General features: G+C 35.1%; 1 protein-coding gene across 1 annotated transcript in view; it reads right to left on the bottom strand.

The window, feature by feature from the left end:
• The window catches only part of SLC26A7 (solute carrier family 26 member 7), a 269056-nt gene that overhangs the window by 226200 nt on the left and 25180 nt on the right, over window positions 1–17676 (bottom strand). The window lies entirely within an intron of this gene.

Here is a 17676-nt window from a genome sequence, read left to right as displayed (position 1 = left end):
AAGAGATGGACTAAGATACTTCAGGCAAATGGAAAGAAGAAAAAAGCTGGGTTAGCAATACTTACATCAGACAAAATAGACTTTAAAATGAAGACTATAATAAACTACAATGAAGGGCACTACATAATAATGAAGGAATTGATCCAACAAGAGGACATAACCCTAATAAACATCTATGCACCTAACATTGGAGTGCCTAAATATATAAAACAGATATTAACAGACATAAAGATAGAAATCAACAGTAACACAATCATATGTAGTAGGGGACTTCAGCACCCCACTGACACCAGTGGAAATACAAAAAATCAATACGGAAACAGTGGCCTTAAATGACATATAAACAGTTGGATTTAATTGATTTTTTAGAGCATTTCACCCCAAAGCAGCAGAATATACATTCTTTTCAAGTGCACCTAGAACATTTTCCAAGGCTACACATGATAGGCTACAAAACAAGTCTCAGTAAATTTAAGAGGATTGAAATCATATCAAGCATCTTCTCTAACTGCAATGTTATGAAACTAGAAATCAATTCCAGGAAGAACACTGGAAAATACACAAAAACATGGAAACTGAATAACATGCTATTAAATAATGAATGGGTCAACAACAAGATCAAGCAAGAAATCAAAAGATACCTTGAAACAAACGAAAATGAAGACACAATGACCCAAAATTTATGGGATGCAGCGAAGGCAGTCCTAAGAGGGAAATTCATAGTAATGCAGGCATACTTAAAGAAACAAGAAAAGCCTCAAATGAACAGACTAGCTTTACACAGAAGGATATTGGAAAAAGAAAAGAAAAGTAAGCCCAAAATGAGTACAAAAAAGGAAATAATAAATATCAGAGTGGAAATAAATGAAATAGAGATAAAAAAAATCAATAAAACCAAGAGCTGTTTTTCGAAGAGATTAACAAAATTGACAAAACTTTAGCCAGACTCATCAAGAAAAAAAGAGAGAGGACCCAAATTAATAAAATCAGAAATGAATGCGAAGTGACAATAGACACCACAGAAATACCAAAAAAAAAAAAAAAAAAAAAGAAAATACGACGAGCAACTATACACCAATGAATTAGACAATCTGGAAGAAATGAATAAATTCCTAGAAGCATAAAATCTTCCAAGGCTGAATCAAGAAGAAACAGAAAATCTGAACAAACTGATTACTACCAACAAAATTGAGTCAGTAATCAACAAGCTACAAACAAAAGTCCTGGACCAAATGGCTTCACAGGTGAATTTTACCAAACATTCAAAATAGAATTATCATCTCATCCTCAAACTATTCCAAAAAATCCAGAAGGAGGGAATGCTCCCAAGCTTATTTTACAAGGCCACTATTACCCTGATTCCAAAATCAGACAAAGACATTACAAAAAACGAAAACTATAGGCCAATAACACTAATAAACAAAATGCAAAAATCCTCAACAAAATATAAGCAAACCAAATTCAGCAATGCACTAGAAAGATGTTACACAATGATCAAGTGGGATTTATTCCTGTGATGCAAGTTTGGTTCAATATTGGCAAGTCAACTACTATGTTACACCACATAAACAACATGAAGACTGAAAATCATCTGAGCATATCAACAGATGCAGAAAAAGCATTTGACAAAATCCAGCATCCATTTATAATAAAAACTCTTAGCAAAGTGGCAATAGAGGGATCATATCTCAACATAATAAAGGTCATATATGATAAACCCATAGCTAACATTGTACTCACTGGGGAAAACCTAAAAGCATTCCCCTTAAGATCAGGAAGAAGACAAGGATGCCCACTTTCACCACTTTTATTCAACATGGAAGGTCTAGCTGCAGCAATCAGACAAAAATAAATAAATAAAAGGCACCCAAATCGGAAAGGAGGAAGTAAAATTGTCATTATTTGCTGATGATATAACACTACATATAGAAAACAACAAAAATTCCACCAAAAAATTATTAGAACTGATAAATGAATTTAGTAAAGTAGCAGGATACAAAATTAATATTAAGAAATCAGTTGCATTTGTATAACCAAAAAAAAAAAAAACTATCAGAAGGAGAAATTATGAAAACAATCCCATTTACAATTGCTTCAAAAACAATAAAATACTTACGAATAAATTTAACCAAGGAAGTAAAAAACCTGTACTCAGAAAATTATAAGACCTTGAAGAGAGAAATTAAGAAAGATATAAATAAATGGAAACATATACTGTGCTTGTGGATAGGAAGAATTAATATAGTTAAAATGTCCATACTACCTAAGGCAATATATAGGACAAATAATCCTAAATTTTATGTGGAATCTTAAAAGACCCCAAATAGCCATAGCAATCTTGAAAAAAAGAACAAAATGGGAGGTATCATGCTACCTGACATCAAATCATTCCACAAGGTTATAGTAATCAAAACAGCATGGCATTGGCATAAAAACGGACAATTAAAATAAAATAAAAAACACAGAGATTTAAAAACTTTGGTTCAATATTGGCAAATTAACTAATGAAAATCAACAGATGCAGAAAAAGCATTTGTCAAAGTCCAGCATCAATTTATGATAAAAATTCTCAGCCAATTGGGGATAGAGAGAACATACCTCAACATAATAAAGGCCATATATGACAAACCCACAGCTTACATCATCCTCAACGATGAAAATCTGAAAGCTTTTGCTTTAAGAGTAGGAATAGAACAAGGATGTCCACTTTTATTCAACATAGTATTGGAAGTTCTAGCCACAGCAATCAGACAAGAAATAAAAGGCATCCAAATTGGAAAGGAAGAAGTGAAACTGTCATTATTTGCAGAAGACATGATACAATATATAGAAAACCCTAAAGACTTCACTAAAAAACAAAACAAAAAACAAAACTATTAAAACTAATACATGAATTTGGTAAAGTAGCAGGATACTAAATTTATATTCAGAAATCAGTTGCATTTTTTTACAAACCAATAGTGAACTATCAGAGAAATTAAGTAAACTATCCCATTTACAATTAAATCAAAAATAATAAAATACATATAAATAAAAATAACCAAAGACATAAAATATCTGCACTTAAAAAACTATAAAACACTAAAGAAAGAAATTGAAGATTATACAAATAAATGGAAGCATATACCATTCTCATGGATAGGGAGAATCATCATCACTAAAATGTCCATACTACCCAAAGAAATCTACAAATTCAGTTCAATCCCTATCAAAATACCATAGGCATTTTTCACAGAACTAGAACAAATAATCCTAAAATTTATATGGAATAACAAAAGACCTCGCATAGCCAAAGCAATCTGGAGAAAGAAGAACAAAGTTGGAGGTATCATGCTACCTAATATCAAACTATACTCCAAGGCTATAGTAATCAAAACAGCACGGTAGGCATAAAAAACAGACACATAGATCAATAAAACAGAGTTGAGAGCCCCAAAGTAAACGCGCACCTACATGGTCAACTAACTTATGACAAAAAGGCAAGAATATGCAATGGGGTAAAGACAGTCTCTTCAATAAGTGGTGTTGTGAAAACTGGACAGATACCTGCAAAAAATAAAAAAATAAAACTAGTCCACTTTCTTAAACCATATACAAAAATAAACCTAAAATGGATTAAAGAGTTAAATGTAAGACCTGAAACCATAAAGCTCCTAGAAAAAAATAGGCAGTAAACACTTTGACACCACTCTTCGCAATATTTTTTATATGTTTTCCCAAACAAGGAAAACAAAAGAAAAAATAAATAAATGGGACTACATCAAACTAAATAGTTTGTGCAGTGAAAGAAACCATTAACAAAACAAAAACACATCCTACTGTATGGGAAAAACCATTCACCAATATTACATCTGACAAGGGGTTAATATCCAAAATATATTTAAAAAGCTCATGCAACTTAACACACACACACACACACACACACACACACACACACACACGAGGTCTGACAATTAAGTTAATGAACTCATCCTAGAAAAAGTGTTATATACTTCATTGCTGAATATCACTACAGTCACCTTTGACGTACTCCCCTTGGAAAGATATACTCCAACACCAGCTCCTAGTCCACCCTTCAAAGCAATTTTGGAACTCTTTTTCTGGAATGGCCATCAGAGCTGTCGTCGTATTACCCTTGATGTCCTGCATGTCATCAAAATGTCTCCCTTTCAATATTTCCTTTATCTTTGGGTAAAGAAAGAGGTCATTGAGGGCCAGGTAGCAGGGAGGGTGTTCCAATACAGTTATTTGTTTACTGGCTAAAAATGCCCTCACAGACAGTCCTGTGTGAGCTGGTGTATTGTGGTGATGGAAGAGCCATGAATTATTGGTGAAAAGTTCAGGTCATCTTTTTTCACACAGCCTTTTCAACACTTCCAAATAGTATACTTGGTTAACTGTTAGTACAAATTTATAATAAATAATCCCTCTGATGTCAAAAAGTTTAGCAATATTGTTGCAACAAGTTCACGAACTTAATTGGCAGCCCACATTTATATATATATATTACTCATCCACTAAAAGAATGAAATCATGTCATTTGTGACAACATGGATGGACCTAGAGGGTATTATGCTAAGTGAAATAAGTCAGAGAGAGAAAGACAAATACCATATTGTTTTGCTTATATATGAAATCTAAGAAACAAAATCAATGAACAAACATAACAGAAACAAACTCATAGATACAGAGAACAAATTGATCATTGACAAATGGAAGGTGGCTTGGGAGGATTGGTGGAAAAGATGAAGGAATTAAGAGGTATAAATTTCTAGTTATAAAAATAGTCATGGATACAGAAAGTATAGCATAAGGGATATAGTTAATAATATTGTAATAACTATTAATATTTATGGTGTCAGGTGAGCATTTTGTAAGGTATGTAAATGTATAATCACTATGTTGTACACCTGAAACTAATATAACGTTGTATGTCTACTGTAATTAAAAAATAAATAAACCACCAGAAGCTAGGGGATAGACACATAACAAATTCTCCGTCACAGCTCTAACAAGGAACCAACTCTGCTGAAACATTGATTTGGGACTTCCAAACTCCCGAACTATGAGGCAATACATTTCTATTGTTTAAGCCTCCCACTTTGTGGTACTTTGCTACAGCAGTCCTAGCAAACATAACAGGTGTCAGTTTTGGAAGGGAACTTATTCTAAGCTTAGAATTGCTAAAGACAGAAACACTTAAAAGTACTCATTCCAAAGAATAAGGGCTAAGTATCAATAATTCCATGAAAGAAAGCAAGTTTGAAATTTAGAGAAAATATTAATAATAAGACCCAAAGAAAGGAAATGAAAAATTCCATCTTGTGCTGCATTCCTCAATCACTAACTTAAAGTTCTTATTGGGAGCCTTTTCAATAAAAATAGAAGGGCAGCTTGTATGAACAAAGGAAATAGAAGGCAAGGTAACTTGAGGCACTTTTGTAGGTTAACAATTAGAAGGCAGAAATAGCTACCTAACGAAATACAAAGGTGTTGTACAATTCTGTTCTCCCTCCCTCCTTTTCTCTCTCTCCCTCAATCCTTCTCTTTCTTCCTGACCTTTTCCCGCTCTCTCTAGTTTTAAGTGAGTCTCATATTTTCTTTGGTTCAAAAGAAGGTGGTGGAAATATCTGGAACCTCTTAACATCAGGACAATGGGCGATAAGAATCTCAAGTCACTAAAAACGACCTATCAGCCTCACATTTCATTTCTTCTTCAAATGAAGAGTCATTTGTCGCAGCAGTAAAGGTGTATTTGTAAATTTAATAATGAAAACTAATTTTAGATATGTGGACATACACAAATATATGCAAAGTCAGGACTAACGCGTGGTGTGGAATGTTTCTGGGCAGGCTGCTGTCAGGTTAAACAAAGGGAATCTGTACACAGACCTACTTTTAGCTCCTTGAGAGAAGGAAAGCCTAGATAGATATATGCACACTCCATATATAGGTTCTATTTAGAAAAACCTCTGGGTCCTTAAGAAATCTAAGCTGATTAGTTATTACTGACTCTTACATATTGCTGAGAATACTTCTCAATTCTTGATAAGGTATATAACCTTCACAGGGTAAACAAAATGCACAAATGCACCAAGTCAATCAAAGCTGCCCACCACAGCTTCAGGCTAACTGAATTTTTCCCTAGTCAGATTTCACTGATAAGGAGATATGTATGTAAAACTTTAAGACCTCTGTGTTCTGTTTCTTCTATCCTCCTGTAGGATGAAATCCCTGTCTATAATATTTGAATAATGTCACCCACCTGCCGCCTAGTTGAATAGGTCATTAGCTGCTATAACAAAGCATTTCATTTCCCTTCTTTTGGTAGCAGCACACCGATTTCCTCCATGAAATCACTCCCTCCACCTAAAGTACATGGGCTGAGACTAGTGACTCCTAGCCCAAGCTCTATGCATGGACACATGGCTCAGCCTGACCAGTTGAAGGTTTGTATTTCCTTCACCAAAGCATCTGGTTCAGTAAAGGGCACAGGATGCATGCATATTCAACGAAATTTCATTACACTTTTATTGGAATTGTTACATGAATGTATAATCACATAAGAATTAGATAAGAATCTATAACTAATACAGTGTATTAAAATACCTTATGTACTGGGTAAACATGGAAATGACTTAAATGCTCATCAATATGGAAATGGTTAGATAAATTTTAGTACAATAGTACTATGGAATATTTTGCAGCTGTTAAAGAGACTGAATTAAAACCATATCCATTAACTGGAGACATGTCCATTATATATTGTTAGACATGACAAAAAAATTGCAGGCTTACATTTTTTTGTACAATAATTTATGTGAAAATCCATGATGGAGTCTACTGGTATTTTTTACACATCTTTGAAACTTTTTTTCCCCTTGTGCAATAAGATCATAAAACCTATACAATTTTTGATAGAGACTTTTTAAAGCAATCTGAACATCATCTTGAATGTTATAGACGCCATTAGGAGATTTTTTTTCTAATGGAAGCAAGTGATGAGGTTTGCTTTTTAAGTGATGACTACAACAGTTATATGGAGGACACACAAGATTGGCAGAAAGAAGAACACTTAGGAAACTACTGCTTATAATCAGGTAATCGCAATAGAGAAAAAGACAGAATTTCCCTCAGGAAATAAAGTTTCATTATATGTAAATGTTACACACACACACATTTTTTAAAAAAACAAATTGGTTCTATGGCCTATAGCTTTAGCACAGAACACTTTCTTCTTAGAACAGGTCACAGGGCCAATACATTTAATTTTTTTAAAAAAGAAAAGAAATGTGAGACAAAAAAAACAACAAAAACCTACAGGTGGAAAAACATCTGCCTAGAATTAAGCACTTGCTATGTGCTAGCATTTGAGATATGTCAATTAACAACCCACATAAACATGTCTACCTTTGTGGAGTTTATGTTGTAAAAAAATAACATTACAATAACAGCATTTATTGATTGCTTCTTTTGTACTAGATTCTGCCCTCAGCACTTTATTTTCTGTTATTTACTTTCCAAAGCAACTCTATATACTAGGTAATATTATCCCATTACATATATAGAAAGACTTAATCTTAGAGTAGCTAAAGAACTTGTCTAAGTGACATGTCTGGATTATCTGAGGTCTTTCTTACTGTTATTCTATAAGAATTTATAAAGCTTTTACGATGTTCTCAAATTCACATTAAATTCCATGAAAGATAAAAAGGAACATGAGGTATGAACTATAGGGTCCTTGCCTGAAAATTATCCAGCATTAAACAATTATATGTGCAGTTTACAGAATAATCAACATAGTCAAATTCAGAGAAGACAGAGAAATTATGAAAGACATAATCACAGAAAGTTTTATTGGAAGATTAGAATTGAAGTGAGAATTGTGGATGGACAGAATTTCCACAAGTTTTTCCACAAATTTCCCACATTTACTAAAGAGTTGTGAAGTATTTTGTTCTGGTAAATCTGATTTTGACAACAAGAATATTTTCTAGGGCTCCCCTGTTGAATTTCACATTTTTTATTTCTAAGCATTACCCCTTTTGTCCTGGGAACTCTTTTTCATACATACATTTTTACCCTGTCAACCACAACTTTCTTTTTTTTTTTTTTTTTTTTTTTTTTTTTTTTTTTTTTTTTTAATTAGTTTCAGGTGCTTAAAGCTTTTATCCATTGGTTCCCAGAGCACCATGATGTTCACAGACCATGTCTTTTCATTCCCCTTTGCTAACTCCTCAGCCACTTAAATGTTGGTGCTCCCCAAGGTTGTTTCCATTCTGATTCCTTTTTTTTCCTATAAATTAATCATGAATTATCCCATTTAATCCATGATTGTAACCATATGTATACACACACTCTCTCTCTCTCTCTCTCTCTCTCTCTCTCACGCACACACACATACACACACTCTCTCTCTCTCATACACACACGCACACACACATACACACATGCATGCACACAGCACACGCACACAGTCACGGACCACTTAATGATAGGGATATGTTCTGAGAAATCATTAGGGGACTTAGTTGTTGTGAGACCATCATAGAGTGACTTTATACAAACTGAAATAGTATAGCCTATTGCTCCTTAGGCTACAAGCCTGCACATCATGCTACTTTAAAAAAAAAGTCAAGCACAGGAGAAAATGATGCAATCTAGACACGCAGTAAACATGAAATGTATGAGGCTGCTACAGGAGTAACAAATGATACTGTTTTCACAGCAATTTTTTAAAATAGAAAGAGTACACTCTAAAATAATGATAAATAGTATAATAAACACATAAACCAGTAACACAGCTGTTTTATTATCAAGTATTTTTGTACTGTTCATAATTGCATGTGCTATATACATTCATAACTGGCAGTGCAGTTTTAGTTACACCAGCATCACCACAAATAAATGAGTAATGCATTGCACTACGATGTTACAACAGCTATGATGCCATTAGGTAATAGGAATGTTTCAGCTCCATTAAAATCCCATGAGACCATCATTGTCTATGCAGTCCATCTTTGACCAAAACATCACATAATATACATATATATTATAAGCAGTTCTGGAAGTCCTCTTTCATGAGTGTCTTTAGTTGCGCTGTCATAGCTGCCTTGATGTACTGAATTGATTCAAAATATTTACCTTTCATGGTCATTTTGAGTATTTCTGTTGTGATCACAAAATATGGTGAATGCTGCCATCCAACAGAAAGGCAGGGGTCTTTAATATGGGAAGCAGTGCATCGAACCTTTGTAACAGTGTGTGATGAGTTTCAACTTGTTAGGTGCAGTCAGTTGAGTGTGAGCTACAGTTGAGAGGTGTGCTTTAAAGTGTGCCATAAATCATCCCCCATCATGACAATGCTCCATGTCACACATCGTTCCGGTATATGGCAATTTCTGTCAAATAAAAACATTATGATGTGTCCTCATCGGCCTTATTCACTGGATCTGGCACCGTGCAACTTCTGGCTCTTCCCCAAAATCAAAATGATTCAGGACATTGAGGCAACCATGACAGCAAAACTAAAGACATTCACAAAAGAGGACTTCCATAACTACTTCAGAAAGTGGCAAGTACAATGGGATAAGTGTGTTAGAAGAGAAGGGGAGTATTTTGAGGGGGATTAACGGCAATGTGTCTTTTACTGTAGTAACTTTTTAAAAATTTAAACATTCACTATATTATTTGATCACACCTCATGTATATATAAATGATATCGCTCCTAAACTCCAGACCCAAATGAATAGCAACTAGAAGTCCCACAGGCACTCACATAACAAATCCAAAATGAAAATTGTTTATTTTTGTCCCTTTCAACACCAATCACTCCATAATGACAGAACAACACGCATTAAAAAATACCAAAACAAATACTTGTGTTCCTTGTTTATTTATGTCTGTCTTACCTCAGTGAATGGCATCACTCCCCATTCAGTCATGCAAGTCAGAAATCTGGAAGTTATCAAAAATGTTTTCTCTTTTTCACCTTTGCATCATAGAGAACAATGGTTAAACCTTATCTATTCTCATTAATATGGTGGACTTTGTCTCTCCTCTCTACTCCTCCTACCACTACTTCTGCCTTTGTTCAGACAACAACACTTTCTTGAACAGGATTCCTTCTAACTACCCTTCCTTAACTAGTCTCTTGCCTCAATCAAGTATGTAACATAAGTTGCTGCCAGAGTGATTATTCTATAACACACAAACCTTTGTCACACCCTGGCATCCTTCAAGATCCACTAATGTTCTCCACCACCTTGGAAAATAAGCCCAAACATTGTTTCCATGTTATTCAACCCTTTTATGATCTGGGCTCTGCTAACCTCCTACAAAATTAGATTACCGACAAGTATTTAAACAAACTATGTTCTTTTTTTCTTATCATTGCATATTTTTCTTCTGCTATAGTGCCCTCAATCTGTGGACTATCTAGAAAACTTTTACTTAGCTTTCAAGATCCAGTTAAAGTGTGATTTCTTCTTGAAATCTTCCCTAATTATCAACCCCATCCTTACTCCAGGAAAAGTTGATCATGTTATCAATGTTGTTAGTGTACCTTGTATATTCTTCATTTGTACTACCTACCAAAATTATTATAACTACCTGCTTTCATGTCCAGGTTACGAATTGGATTGTGAGGTTTATTGTTAAGAAAGATAACAATAATTACTTCCATTTATAAGTAAGCTATTATGTGTCAAGCAAAGTACTGGGATCTCTTTCATAGGACTCTGATAAACACGGAAATGGTCCTAAGAATGGAATGATAAATTTACCCAGAGCAAAGAGGAGTTTGAAGGGTTAAAGACAAAGAAAAGTCCTGACTATCAGGTAGATGAAGATATAGCAAGATGTAGTGGTCCAGAAAATTGTAAAGAGGTCAGGAAATAAGGTTAATAAGCAGTTTATTGCAGAGGCTAGTACCAACCCAAAGGTGTTGGAGGCCAGTTTTTAGGAGTTGCTGACCACATATGGCAGAGTGTGACTGTGAGCTTCAAGGCTGGGAGCTCTCATGAGTCCCAACAGTTTTTCCCCTTGAACACTCTAGCTGAGTAAAATTGAACATGAATTGCCCCATGGCATATTTCAGTACTGTTTTGATGACCAAGTTTCCATAAAACTCTTCTAGCCCACCACTAGGCGTGAGAGCAGCAGAGAGCAAGAAATTTTCTCCTCACTTTACATTAAATGCTGGCTAATGCTTTCTTCCCTTACTTCTCTTTGCCAGCCAGGTGCATTTTCTCAATGCCTCCCATGGGCTTAGGCTCACCCACCAAAATTTGAAGCTTGCTCATACACTGAGAAGAAAATAAGAAAAGACTCAGAGAGCTATCCATGCCGCTGGCTCCCTAGATTCTAACTCAGACCCTTTTTTACCCAGAATCTTGAACCCAGGTGTTAATCCTGAGTTGCTCTTATACTTATCTGAGCTTCTGACTCTTTACTCCCCAATTTACCTTTTGTATCTTGGTGTCTAGTATGTCTTAGTTAACCTCCCCAAACCTAGCCTCAATCTTATTTTCTCAGGTATCTTAATTCTATTCACCTCTCTCAGTTACAGTGCCACAACCTCAGTTCAAGCAGTAGAGCAGAAGTTCTTAGGCTCCTTCTGTCCACCACCTTTTACCTCCTACACCCAAGAGGAGGGCTGCTAACTGAAGAGGTCAAAGTTGTACACCCTAAATATGCATTCTTAATGGGAAAAGGCCATGTCCACATATGTATGCTTTTCTCTCTTCAATTATTTCTTCATCCATGTTACTGAAATAATAGAAAGACCAGGGTCTGCCTCAAAGTAAGCTCTTATATATTTCTCTCTTTTTCTTTCCATGGTACACCCAAACCTTAGCTTTACAAGAAAGAAAGGATCTCAGGCCTAAATTGTTTTGCTCCACTCCAACTTTCCTGGAGCTATGCTTTAAACACTAATTCAGCTAACAAAGTGGGACACTGGTTGCCATCCCCTGTTACCTGTGTACATTGTGCCCTTGAGATCCTCTCTAGAGAAAAAGTGTTTATCAGGAATTGATTTCTTAAAATGTTATTTCATATAATACCATGTATCTGTAGCTAATCACGTTTTGCCAGCTTTTTAAGACTGCCATTTTGTTTTCCATATTGATCCAATTTTTATCACCAAATATTCATTTTATGTTATATTATATAGATGAGATTGCACTACTGTTTGTGTTCTAAATAAAAACAGAATTCTTTGGCAGTTCCCTACCTCATATAGCCACCTCAAGGCAGAAAGTGGCTGAAACCAATACTCCAAATTTTCATGAAGAAAATGTTGCCACCCTTACATACCCACACAAGACAGATAACTTCAAGACTGCAATAAAAATATTATATTCTTACATACATTTGTACAACTATCTGAGGAAGGAAAAAATAATAAATCCCTTGTGGGCTGTAAGGTAGTCTTATACTTCTCGGTCTCTTTCCACGACCGTAGCAAAAGACTACGTACACTTTAAAGCATTTTTTTTTTTCAGTAGAAATGAATAAAGAACCCTAGGAAGACACACTAGTATTCTTCAAAAGAAAATAATTACGTTGCAGGAGGAACCTCCAAGAATTACACATAAGAACTCAAACCCAAACTATGTGGGCAATGATGAAAGTCATTTCCCTCTGATAAACGGTTTGTGGTGGTCTTAGCATGGTTATTAGAAAACCAGAGTACAAGGTTTGACAACTAAGTTTGTGAACTCATCCTAGAAAAAGTGCTACATCCCTCATTGCTGAATATCACCTTTGATGTCCTGAATGTCACCAACATGTCTTCTTTTCACAGCCTCTTCAATAAATGGTGCTGGCAGAATTGGAAAGCCACATGCAAAAGAATGAAACTGCTATCTGTCACCATGTACCAAAATTAATTCAAAATGGATCAAAGACTTAAGCATAAGACCTGAAACAATAAAATGCACAGAAGAAAACATAGGTATGAAACTCATGGACCTTGGGTTCAAAGAGTGTTTCATAAATTTGACTCCAAAGGCAAGAAAAGTAAAAGCTAAAATAAATGAATGGGACTATATCAAACTTAAAAGCTTCTGCACAGCCAAAGAAACAATCAAAAAAATAAAGAGGCAACCAACTGAATGGGAAAAGATTTTTGCAAACAGTACCTCCGATTAGGGGCTAATATCCAAAATATACAAGCAAAGCATACAACGCAACAACAAAACACAAACAACCCAAAGGAAAAACAGGCAGAGGACCTGAAGAGACATTTCTCCAAAGAGGACATACAAATGGCAAATAGACATATGAAAAAATGCTCAACATCACTAATCATCAGAGAAATCCAAATAAAAAACACAATGAGGTATCACCTCACCCCAGTCAGAATGGCTATCATCAACAAGACAAATAGTAACAAGTGTCAGAGAGGCCGTGGAGAAAAAGGAACCCTCATACACTGTTGGGAATTGGTGCAGATTGATGCAGACATTATGGAAGGCGGTGTGGAGATTCCTCAAAAATTACTAATAGAATTACCATATGACCCAGCAATCGCTCTCCTGGGTATCTACCCAAAAAATCTGAAAACATTTATACATAAAACAAGTGTGCTCCAATGTTCATTGCAGCTTTATTTCAGGTGGCCAAGACATGGCAACAACCAAAATGTCCTTTGATAGATGAATGGATAAAGAAGGTGTGGTATATAAACATAATGGAATACTTTTCAGCGATAAGAAAAGATGAAATAGGACCATTTGTGGCAACATAGATGGATCTTGAGATTATAATGCTAAGCGAAATAAGTCTGACAGAAAAAGTAGAGAACCATATGATTTCACTTATATGTGGTATATAAACCGAAACAACAAAATAATAAGACAAACAACTGAAAGAACAAAAACTCATAGATATAGACAATAGTTTAAGGGTTACCAGAAGGTAACAGGGTCTAATATATGGTGATGGAAAGAGATCTGACTCTGGTGGTGAACACACAGTGTGAGATATAGATAATATATTACAGAATTGTACGCCTGAAATCTATGTAACTTTACTAACATTTGTTGCTCCAATAAACTTTAATTTAAAGAAAAAAGTCTTCTTTTCAATATTTCATTTATCTTTGGGTAAAGAAAGAAGTCATTGAGACCAGATCGGTGAGTAGGGAGGGTCTTCCAATACAGTTATTTTTTTACTGGCTAAAAACTCCCTCACAGACAGTGCCGTGTGAGCTGGTGCATTGTCATGATGCAAGAGCCATGAATTGTTGGCGAAAAGTTCAGGTCATCTAACTTTTTCATGCAGCCTTTTCAGCACTTCCAAATAGCAAACTTGGTTAGTTGTTTGTCCAGTTGGTACAAATTCATAATGAATAATCCCTCTGATATCAAAAAGGTTAGCAACATCGTTGTAACAAGTTCACAAATTTAATTGTCAGACCTGGTATAATGAGCTCTCTGATTCACAGCATCAGAGGACTCAGGGTTAAGCAATATCACTAGTGGGTCTCCCATTGTAAATTCACATATAGTCAATAGCACAATTCTATGAAAACAAAATTTCTAAAGGCACATTTCCTTGGTTCATAGACAAGTATTTTTTTTTCTTTTTTTAGTTGTATGTCTTGCCCAAAGACATATTTTTAAAATTTTTAAATTTCTCAATTACAATTGACATGCAATATTTTATTAGTTTCAGGTGTACAATATAGTGATTAGATATTTATATAACTTATGAGATGATGACCCTGATGAATCCAGTATCCATCTGACACCGTACATAGCTATTACAGTATTATTGACTATATTACTTATGCTATATTTTACACCCCCATGACTATTTTGTTAATCACCAATTAGTACTTCTTAGTCTTTTACCCTTTGAAACACATCCCCCCAGCCTCCCTCCAACTGACACCATCAAAATATCCTCTGTATATATAAGTTTGTTTCAGTTTTCTGTGACCATTTATTTTGTTCTTTATAATTATTTTTAAATTTATTGGGTGACAATTGTTAGTAAAATTACATAGATTTCAGGTGTACAATTCTGTATTACATCATCTATAAATCCCATTGTGTGTTCACCACCCAGAGTCAGTTCTCCTTCCATCACCATATATTTGATTCCCCTTACTCTCATTTCCCACCCCCCCACTCCGCTTACCCTCTGGTAACCACAAAACTATTGTCTGTGTCTATGAGTTTCTGTTTCTCATTTGTTTGTCTTGTTCTTTTGTTGTTTTTGGTTTATATACCACATATCAGTGAAATCACATGGTTCTCTGCTTTTTCTGTCTGACTTATTTCGCTCAGCATTACTCTCTCAAGATCCATCCATGTTGTCACAAATGTTCATATATCATCTTTTCTTACCACCGAATAGTATTCCATTGTGTATATATACCACGACTTCTTTATCCATTCATTTATCTGAAGGACATTTTGGTTGTTTCCATGTCTTCACCACCGTAAACAAAGCTGCAGTGAACATTGGAGCACATGTGTCTTTATGGATAAATGTTTTCAGATTTTTTGGGTACATACCCAGGAGAGGGATTGCTGGGTCATATGGCAATTCAATTACTTTTTTGAGGAACCTCCACACTGCCTTCCATAACGGCTACACCAATCTGCATTCCCACCAACAGTGTATGAGGGTTCCTTTTTCTCCACAGCCTCTCCAACACTTGTTACTATTTGTCTTGTTGATGATAGCCATTCTGACTGGGGTGAGGTGATATCTCATTGTGGTTTTGATTTGCATTTCTCTGATGATTAGTGATGTTGAGCATTTTTTCATATGTCTATTTGCCATTTGTATGTCCTCTTTGGAGAAATGTCTCTTCAGGTCCTCTGCCCATTTTTCAACTGGGTTGTTTGTTTTTTTGTTGTTGAGTTGCATGAGTTCCTTGTATAATCTGGATATTAGCCCCTTATCAGAGGCACTGTTTGCAAATATCTTCTCCCATTCAGTTGGTGGCCTCTTTATTTTGTCGATGGTTTCTTTTGCTGTGCAGAAGCTTTTAAGTTTCATATAGTCCCATTCATTTATTTTAGCTTTTACTTCCATTGCCTTTGGAGTCAAATTCATAAAATGCTCTTTGAACCCAAGGTCCATAAGTTTAGTACCTATGTTTTCTTCTATGCAGTTTATTGTGTCAGGTTTTATGCTTAAGTCTTTGATCCATTTTGAATTAATTTTGGTACATGGTGACAGATAGCAGTCCAGTTTCATTCTTTTGCATGTGGTTATCCAATTCTCCCAGCACCATTTATTGAAGAGGCTGTCTTTCCTTCATTGTATGTTTTCAGCTTATTTGTCAAAAATCATCTGTCCATATTTATGTGGTTTTATTTCTGGGTTCTCAATTCTATTCCATTGGTCTACGTGTCTGTTTTTCTGGCAATACCATGCTGTTTTGCTTATTGTAGCCCTGTAATACAAGCTAAAGTCAGGGAGTGTGATACCTCCATTATTGTTCTTTTTTCTTAAGATTGCTTTGGCTATTCGGGGTCTTTTGTGGTGGTTCGAAACAAATCTGATGGTTTTTTGTTCTATTTCTTTAAAAAACGCCATTGGGATTTTGATGGGGATTGGATTACATCTGTATATTGCTTTGGGTAATATGGCCATTTTAACTATGTTGATTCTTCTAATCCATGAGCACGGAATATCTTTCCATTTCTTTGTGTCTTCTTCAATTTCTTTCAAAAATGTCTTATAGTTTTCAGCATATAGGTCTTTCACATCCTTGGTTAAGTTTATTCCTAGGTATTTTATTCTTTTTGATGCAATTGCAAAAGGAATTGTTATTTGTGTTTCTTTTTCTGAGATTTCATTGTTAGTATATAGGAAAGCAATGGACTTTTGTACGTTGATTTTGTAGCCGGCAACTTGACTGTATTCGTTGATTGTTTCTAATAGCTTTTTGGTGGAGTCTTTAGGGTTTTCTATATATAGCATCATCTGCAAAGAGTGATAATTTAACTTCTTCATTCCCAATTTAGATGCCTTTTATTTCTTTCTCTTGCCTGATTGTTCTGGCAAGGACTTCCAACACGATGTTGAAAAGCAGAGGTGATAGGGGACATCCCTGTCGTGTTCCTGAACGTAGAGCAAAGGCCTTCAGTTTTTCTCCACTAATTATGAGATTAGCAGAGGGCTTGTCATATATGGCCTTTATTATGTTAAGGTATTTCCCTTCTATACCTATTTTATTAAGTGTTTTAATCATAAATGGATGTTGTATCTTTTCAAATGCTTTTTCTGCATTAATTGATAGAATCATGATTTTTGTCCTTTATTTTGTTAATGTGATGTATCACATTGATGGATATGCGGATGTTGAACCATGCTTGTGCCCCAGGAATGAACCCCAATTGGTCGTGATGAATAATCTTTTTAATGCATTGTTGTATTCGATTTGCTAGAATTTTATTTAGGATTTTTGCATCGGTATTCATCAGAGATATTGGTCTGTAGTTTTCTTTTTTTGTGCTGTCCTTACCAGGTTTTGGAACAGGGTAATGTTGGCCTCATAAAATGAGTTAGGAAGTACTGTCACTTCTTCAAATTTTCGGAAGAGTTTGAGCAGGATTGGTATTAGATCCTCTTTGAAGGTTTGGTAGAATTCACTAGTGAAGCCATCTGGTCCCGGACTTTTGCTTTTGGGAAGGTTTCGGATAACTG

Source organism: Rhinolophus sinicus, linkage group LG14 (assembly GCF_036562045.2).
Source record: "Rhinolophus sinicus isolate RSC01 linkage group LG14, ASM3656204v1, whole genome shotgun sequence".
Lineage (NCBI taxonomy): Eukaryota > Metazoa > Chordata > Mammalia > Chiroptera > Rhinolophidae > Rhinolophus > Rhinolophus sinicus.
Note: the sequence above shows the minus strand (reverse complement) of the source record. Positions and strands in the feature narration are given on the sequence as shown.